The sequence below is a fragment of the Lactuca virosa genome, chromosome 3 (assembly GCF_052849685.1).
Source record: "Lactuca virosa cultivar CGN04683 chromosome 3, Lactuca_virosa_CGN04683_v6, whole genome shotgun sequence".
Taxonomy (NCBI): domain Eukaryota; kingdom Viridiplantae; phylum Streptophyta; class Magnoliopsida; order Asterales; family Asteraceae; genus Lactuca; species Lactuca virosa.
In genome coordinates, this window is record NC_136428.1 from 36,320,475 (window position 1) to 36,327,740 (window position 7,266).

General features: G+C 30.9%; 1 long non-coding RNA gene across 11 annotated transcripts; it reads right to left on the reverse strand.

Moving 5' to 3' along the window:
• Window positions 1–3,385: 3,385 nt before the first annotated feature.
• Window positions 3,386–7,047, reverse strand: LOC145165493 (uncharacterized). Of its 11 annotated transcripts, none has more exons than XR_013740078.1 (8): window positions 6,559–7,047; window positions 6,263–6,333; window positions 5,890–6,099; window positions 5,778–5,811; window positions 5,197–5,694; window positions 4,358–4,470; window positions 3,913–3,964; window positions 3,386–3,749 (listed from the first exon to the last, which is right to left on the reverse strand). It is a non-coding gene; the product is annotated as an uncharacterized LOC145165493 (long non-coding RNA). The 11 variants fall into 11 exon arrangements; XR_013740074.1 differs by having other exon boundaries at window positions 6,263–6,440; XR_013740071.1 differs by having other exon boundaries at window positions 6,263–6,480.
• Window positions 7,048–7,266: the final 219 nt, after the last annotated feature.

Sequence of the window (7,266 nt, forward strand, 5' to 3'; positions counted from 1 at the left end):
ATTAAAGTTCAAGTATCTGTTTTATTATCATGTTTTGACACTACGGTATGAGACCTTGGATTCCCCAAATTACAAGTAACATTCATTTTGTTTGTTTATTTGTTTTATTTCATGTAGGAGACATGGCGATTTCTTAAATTACATAGTTCATGTAAAGTGTCTAATCCACTTGAATCAGACAGAATCAGACAACACTGACCTGTAACATTGTTTGGCTGATAAGAGGAGCCATGGTGATATCTCCATCTCCCTGACTGTTTGCTTGATTCCACCTGAAAATCATACACATTTTTATTGTGTTAAATTAATAGCTCTTATATGTTGGAACTAAGTAAATGATAAGTGAGGCTGATAACTTATGTTTGATGATGCCTAACAAGTTTTTGATGAAGTGCTTAAGATGGAAAAAGAGCTAATTAAGAGCATTCATCTCTTATATTCATGCTCACTACGAACATCACTCCAATTACATTCTCGCGTTAGGTACTTTGATGTCATATGCTCTAACATGTGTTTTATACATGTTCTGTTTAATCCTTAACTATTCTAGAGAAAAATTCTCTGATGCCCTTGTATGTTCAAAATTTAAGTCAGGTTTTCATTAGCTCATCTTGGTTTTAGAGCAATTTCACCATCTCATTCATTCTGGATCAAAATTTCAAAAGTTGCACACACTCAATTGGAGCAAAAGAAACCTTGGACATAATAGCAAAAACACTAGCCATAATGTATCTACACAGAATCCAATATGCATGTTTGAAAGTTTAAATAAAAGCTATTCTATAAGAATGATTGAAATTTTATCAACAGAAAGATCTCATACTTTCACTCTTCCTTGTTGTTAGGCATTTCATCAAACACTTGTTAGGCACCACCATGCATAAGTTATCGACATGTTTTATGATTTACCTAATTTCAGCAAATTAATGCAATTAAGTTATCAAGATGGGACAGCAATCACGAACAATCAGACGGAACTAGTGTCATACCCGTCCGGTGGACAGGTTGACAAAATATGATTGAAATTGTGGATCGGACAACTTTCATGACTAAGTGCTTAATCTATTAAGCATTTAATGGGTTTAAAATATTATTGAAAGTGTGGATCAGACAAGATACAACAACACGAAAACATTTCAATACAAATGGGGGGAGGGGTACAATGGTCCAAAATAAAAAATGATGCAGGAGGGGTAAAATGGTCCAAAATCATTAAAATCAATTAGGAATTTATTATAATTGTAAAAAAAGTAATACATATATTTTGTTTTTTAAAGAACATTGTTGATTATGGTAATAAAAGGATGGGTTATTAAAGATAAATCAAGAACGAATAAAATAAAATGTACTTTTTTTGTTTGTCTGATTAATTTGGCAGGGGGTATAAATCCTCTGTTTTTATTTTCTTATTGCGTTTGGATGAGAAGGGTAAGAATGAATCGGTTATATAAGTACTTTTATAAACCAATGTAGCACATCTGTATTTTAAATAAAGGTAAACAATTAACTATTTAAGCATTGTACTTTCGAATATAGCATCATATTTTCAAAAAAATTATGTTTTTTTCTTATTCATATTTTCTTTGGCGACAGATAAACATTTCAATACAAATGGGGGGAGGAGGGGTAAAATGGTCCAAAATCATAGATGATGCAGGAGGGGTAAAATGGTCCTAAATCATTAAAACGAATTAGGAATATGTTATATTGTACAAAAATAATACATGTATTTTGCTTTTATGGATTCTCACTGGTTTCACCTGAAATTTTATAAATTTTATTAAAAATCGAGTCATGATGAAATATAGAATAAAAGATATATAAAATAATTGTACATCTCCAATAAATGTTCAATAATGTTGAAGACAACCCGGTTGCCCCTGAACCAGACAAATTAACATACAAACCGGTCTCTGGAGAAACCTTAAAAATTACAAACAATTAAAAAATTAAATTAAAATAGAATCCAGTTAAAAAAATTAAAAATTAAAATAGTTTTTTTACTTAATGTGAAAGGGATGCAATTGCTGTCATATAGAGTGATACATCACTCTGGTCTGTATCAAAGCCGCAATAAAGTAAACAAAGGGTAAAACGGTACTTTTCTAACAAAACTTTAATTTAAAGAACCAAAAAATGGAAGTACGTCTCCTTACCTGTAATATAATATAAATTCTCACAACATAACTTCAAATTAATCATGATTTATAAAATATAATATAAATTCTCACAATTTCCCATGATCTTGGATGAAAACCCACTGTGAATCCTTCAAACACTCGTAAACGTGGTTTCTCACATGGAATTGCAAGTTCAACAATAAATTTGCACTCAAATATTATATATAATTAAAAAAAACAAATGATTAGCATGTAGGAGTGAAAAAATTAGTGTCAATGAAAACACGAGTTTTGCTAACAAAACCTGCAAAGCTACTTTTATTAGATATGCAAGTACTTTTATAAATCAATGTATCACATCTGTATTTTAAATATAGGTAAAACAATTAACTATTTAAGCATTGTACTTTCAAATATAGCATCATATTTTCAAAAAAAAATTATGTTTTTTTCTTATTCATATTTTCTTTGGCAACAGATAAGCATTTCAATAAAAATGGGGAGAGGAGGGGTAAAATGGTCCAAAATCATAAATGACGTATGAGGGGTAAAATGATCCAAAATCATTAAAACGAATTAGGAATCTGTTATAATTTTAAATGGTGATTTGTAAAATCTACTTTTTTTGTTTGTCTAATAATATATTTAACATTCATTTCTAAATCTTCATTTTTTTTTTAATTTGTTGTTTTATTTTCTTATTTAACCATTGTACTTTGAAAGTACAATGGTTTAATAAGAAAAAAAACATATATTTTTTTAAATTTGAATTTAAAATTAAAGTATGATGCTATATTTGAAAGTACAATGCTTAAATAAGAAAATAACATAATTGTTTTTTAAAATAACAATTAAAAATTAAAGTATGATGCTATATTTGAAAGTACAATGCTTAAATATGAAAAAGTAACATAATTTTTATTGAAAATAAGTACAATGCTATTATTTCGAACAAACAACTTTCATGACTAAGTGCTTAATCTATTAAGCATTGTAATGGGTTCAAAATCTGATTGAAAGTGTGGAACAAAGCTTTATACCCTACTATATTAGGTTAGGTCGGTATACTGAAATCTCAATCTTTGATTGTGAAACAAAGCTTTATACCCTACATTGTCATCTTCACCGGTAACCATGTAGTAGTTGGCACCAATTAAATGTTTATTTATGTAACAATGTTTCCGTATTCTTTTACCAATTTATGCAACTTATACAAATAATCTTAGATATCGGAATGAGTGTCATTAAAGGATATTAATCAACAATTAAAAATAAATGATTAAAAATTATTATAAAAAGATTTTCACATTCTTTACAAATAACCACGTAATGATTATACAAATTCCTCAAACTTTCAGTTGACACGCTTCTAAGATCTTTCTTAAAAACTAATCATGGCTATACTTAATAGAGAAAAGGTAAAACAAAAACATTATAAGGGTATTATTACCACAAATCCCAGCAACAAAACATCATAATGATACACAAACTTAGATTTTTTTTTACTTTAATTATTTCTATTCTGCCATTTGTGTGACTACGGTGTGATAAAAAAAAGTACAAAACTTCTATCATCACAACTGGTTTCTCAGGTGTAAAAATGTGAATCACTTGATCCTTCACCATATCCTGCAATAACATTGATGTTTAGTTTCTAATAACTGTTCCATAACATTTTTTCCTTTCTGTATGTGTATTTTGCTCATAATAACAATGTGTTAATGTGGAAAAAAAGTGAAAATGCAACGTTATAATAAAAAAAAATGTTATATTAAACATTTGAATGGAGTACCTTGCTATTTCTTGCATGTCTATTCTTCTGCATGTTCAGTTACATTAACCGACTGTATACACCAAATTTCACCAAAAAAAATATGAAAAATAAGACAAATAAACATCATTACTGAACTAAAGCCATATCTAAATTAATTTTGTTTGGTTCTGATGTAACCAGTAGAATATAATATTTTTTTCTCACTTAAAGAAAATTAATTTTAAGATTGAATTCAATTTGTATTTCAAAATTCGAGCACATGGACAAACCCAAAGAAAAAACATGACACTTGATAGACCAAATTGGCAAATAATTAAACACAATTTAAAAGTAAGAAAAATGATTAGTTAACTTAATAGACTTCTGTCTCATCCTTTTATTCCCACCAGATCAGATTCAATGCAACCAAAGTGTCATAAATTCAAAAATAAATAGTAAGAGAAAATAATTAACATAAACTTACATTGCATTGTCATCTTCTTCAAAGTTCAAATGGATGGTGATGGTCTACCCTATTGTAGCTTTTCTGGGGAGACGTGGGCAGCAGCAAATTAACATCATGTGAAAAAACTCCACCTAGTTTTGGTAAAATTCCGAAAATGCCCTTATTCCCCTTGACTTAGGGTAATTTTCCCAGCAAATTTAATGACTTTTATCTACCATTTTGCCTTTTATCTTATTAACATCATGTGAAAAAACCCCACTTAGTTTTGGTAAAATTCCGAAAATGCCCTTATTCCCCTTGACTTAGGGTAATTTTCCCAGCAAATTTAATGACTTTTCTCTACCATTTTGCCATTTATCTTATTAACATCATGTGAAAAAACCCCACCTAGTTTTGGTAAAATTCCGAAAATGCCCTTATTTCCCTTGCCTTAGGGTAATTTTCCCAGCAAATTTAATGACTTTTCTCTACCATTTTCCCTTTTATCTTATTAATTTAATAATATAATCTTAAATTTAGGATGTTACAGTATTGTTGCATTCAGAAAGAGATACTCTCTTCTCAATAATAGCATCTAAAAGAGGTTATGATATTTTCAGAACAATTCCAGTATAAGAAGTCATCATGACAGAATCTTTAGTGCCAAAATCAGATTTATTGCAGGATAAATGGAAAAGTATCATATTATCCCTAAATTTCTCAAATTGTTATCTGATTGTAATTCTTGAAATCAGAATAATTACTTAAGAAAAGAAAATCCAAACACCCCTTTTTATATTTGCTCCAAAAGATATAATGAATACCAACTACTTCCTACTTTGAACTTTGAAGTAGTGTTTGGGATTTGCAAAACATACCTTGAGAAATTTGAGTCTAAATCCAATGGCAACAACTGGAAACGGAGACTTATATCAACAATTTAGGTGAAGAGTCTTCTAAAAGTGGAAGTCATGAAGCTGTAACCATTTCGCCTTAAAAATGCAACCTCATGCCTTGCTTCCACCATGTCCATGCCTCCAAACATTGTATCTTCTCCACCCAACAGATGACACTATGTGCACATACCCTTGAAAGAAAACGCTCATATTCACACTAAATATTAATATCACTTTACTGGAATTTGGCAAAATTAAGTGTGTGATCTTTTATAAGAAGATGTTAAACAAAAAAATTGACAAAAAAGTACAATGAACTTACCTGATATGGTTCTTCCAAGATGGGTTCATTCATCATTTAGGCGTGGAATCAGATGCTTGGATTTTTTGTCGTTCTTTTGTTTATTCAAGTTCATCTTCAGGCTTATTTCCTTCAATTAATTGGTTTCAGCATACCTGCTAACAATTTCTATTCCCAATCTGTAAAGGTCATCAAGATCAATCAACATGAAAAAGACAAAGTATAAAAAATCGACATAATTATTAAAAAGAAAAGCCATTACCTCAATGGGGCAACATGTTCAACTATTTCGAATTCTACAACAACGAAATCAGCAACTTTGATGTTACGGGTGGATATTGATGACAATTTTAATTACTAACCTAAGTTCATACCTTTCAGTTGATATCCACTTCCCATGAATCTATCAAAACATAGCAGAATCACTGGTATACTTTTGGTTTCCAACTTCTTAAGCTACAAATCTAACTACATAGAGCAAATAATTTGTCAAAAGGGGTAATTAGGTTAATAAGCTTCTAGTCGTTACCTTATTGTTCCAAGATATCCATTTCCCTTTCAACATCTTTTGATCTGCACCAATTCTGCCAAATAATAATAATAATAATAATAATAAGGGTGAAGAGGAACATATGATCGATTGAAAAGGAGAGGAGGCGGTATACGAATTCGAAATCCTTGAAACTTACCTGCGATCAATGTGATCGTATCAGAAGAAGAAAGAAAAGGAAAAAAAAAAGAGCGAACCTGGAGCTTGACGCAAAGAAGAAGGAGGGTGCAATTTTGGCTGATTGTGGTTTGTCGATGAAGAACATCGCCTGGTCCATGATTTGTTGAAGCAATAGAACCGATTAACAAAATTACTTCAAAGAGTACTCTTATATAGGCCTCAATAGGCTGATTTGTAGGACTAATGGGTCGATAACTATAAGAACGTGGGAGGAATCGAAGCAGAAGTTACATAACTGCGAAATTCAACTATGATTGAAGCATTTACAGTGAAATTCAACTCTTATATAGACAAGACAGTTAATCAAAACCACCTGATTTCTAGCAATCATGGAATCGTGTGGTGCAGTTCTTGATTAAAACCAATTTGCGGTTTAGGGTAAAAGTCGGAGGCGTGCTGCAGTTTAATGTAGTTTCCAATTGAATTGATTCTTGAGGAGACAACCGGCAATTGTGTAGAACGTGGGTAGAGACGCAATAGTACAGAATCGTGGGGAGAAGAATCAAGAGACGATGAACTGCAAAAAAAACCGCCAAAATCGAGTTTATGCGGCTCAGAAAGAACGTGGAGTTTAGACGGCTGAGATTTGGAGATTTGGAGGATGGCAGTTAGACTCACCGTAGTGAATAGAATAAATAATATCACCAACAGCAAATAAATGGAGATGGTGCAGTGAAGAATCTGAAACCGAGCAAGCTTGACTTTTTAAACACAAACGACGTCGAACGTGGATAATGCTATAAAATGACCTCTAAATTCTAAGGGTGAACCAATGGGTTAAAGAATTCTCTAACCACTGGGTTTCGGTTAATATAAGTTTTGGTTATCGAATTTGGTTGTTGTTTAATCAGTTAACCATTATATATGATTCATTTTGTGTAGGTCCTTATCGTTATGATCAAAATCAATCTATTAAAAAGTAGGGATGCAAAGGTCTCGACTAAAATCTAAAGATGAATAGCATTTTAATAAGATCAACCAACGAGAGTGGCAAGAAAATGATTATAAAATAACAACTCAA